Below are 1691 nucleotides of genomic sequence, written 5' to 3' on the forward strand. Positions count from 1 at the left end.
ACGAGCCATATCTGCCGGACCCAGAGGGACCGGAATGGGATGACGACTTTGGCGAAGGTCCGGCTGGCGCGGCTACAGCGCCATACGACAGTCGACCGTCGTCACCTGCTCTACGCCACACACCTTCAGCGCCAGCCTCGACCTCCACAGGACAGCGTCCCACTCGGCAGAGACGACAACCCACCACACAGCCAACAGGCTGTGTTATGATGAAATCTTTAAGCAGCACAGCTGAACAGTTGAATGTGAAAAAAAATAATAATAATAAACAGTTTGAGGGGAAGATGTATCAGAATCCTCATCCCCATGATGATACAGCCCAGCGCTAGCTGAATAAACACGTTGTCTTCGTCTGGTGCACGGTACAAGTTCGACAGAGCCAAGTTAGAGGATACGTGTGCAATACGACATGTTACTTAAGTAGGAGACATACGATAAGGACCGCATCGAATGTTATGATGGGAAGAAAAAAAATGGACAGGGGAGCCGGTGTGAGAGAAAAAGAATTTCCCCGCTACATGGATACAACAGGCTGTTTAGGGAGCCCCTCCAAATTGGTGCATGTGAGCAAATCCTATCTTGTCCGTCTTCCTCTTCGGAATGTAAAGGCATGCTTACAAGTAAACTACAACGTCTGTGAAAGTGGCTTGCACTGCTCTTATGGAACATGGCTCCCAGTTCTTAATATAGTATGCGCCATCTTGTCTGCTACTTTTAACGTCTAGCTCTAGCGCCAGGTGCGCTGGGCAGGAGTTAAAATTATTCACTACAGTGGAGGACAGAACTAAGCACCGTATGCAACTTACTGAATCTCGCCGGAAAGTAGAGGCCCCTAGCGTAGAGCGGCCCCTAGTTCTCACTTGAGTATGCGCCACGTTGCAGACAGGGTGAGGTCGTAGTCAACGTGGCGCATGCTCAAGTAAGAAAGTGTCCTCCGTTGTTCTTATGGAACATGGCCGCCAGGTCTTACTCTCAGTATGCGCCAACTTGTCTGCTACATTTAACGTCTCACATGTAGCTCCGCAAAATACAGCCCCAAGAGCAGAGTGGCCCCTAGTTCTCACTTGAGTACGCGCCACGTTGCAGACAGGGTGAGCTTGTAGTCAACGTGGCGCATACTCAAGTAAGAATGTGTCCTCCGTTGTTCTTATAGAGCATGGCCCCCAGGTCTTACTTTCAGTATGCGCCACTTTGTCTGCTGCTTTTAACGTGTCACCTGTAGTGCCGCAAAATACAGCCCCCAGAGTAGAGTGGGCCCTAGTTCTCACTTGAGTTTGCGCCACGTTGCAGAGAGGGTGAGGCCGTAGTCAACATCGCGCATACTCAAGTAAGAATGTGTCTTGCGTTGTTCTTATGGAACATGAGCTACAGTTCTCACTTTCAGTATGCGCCACGTTGTCTGCTACCTTTAACGCCTAAGTTGTAGCGCCAGATGCGCTGAGGAGGAATTAAATTTCATCACTGATGGACGGGAAACAACTAAAAACTGCATTCCACTTACTGAACTTTTCGCCGCAGAGCAGAGTCTTCGTATTATCCCCCGCAGACACGATACCACAAACGAGGAAGAGTAGAAACGCAGTCATGGCTGTTGCGCACTGTATATGCCCGGGAAGAACCAGGAGGCACTTGATTCATATATAGGAAAGAACTTAATACGATTCCAGAAAACCCATTAGTCATATGTGTCA

This window comes from Ornithodoros turicata, chromosome 1 (assembly GCF_037126465.1).
Source record: "Ornithodoros turicata isolate Travis chromosome 1, ASM3712646v1, whole genome shotgun sequence".
Taxonomy (NCBI): domain Eukaryota; kingdom Metazoa; phylum Arthropoda; class Arachnida; order Ixodida; family Argasidae; genus Ornithodoros; species Ornithodoros turicata.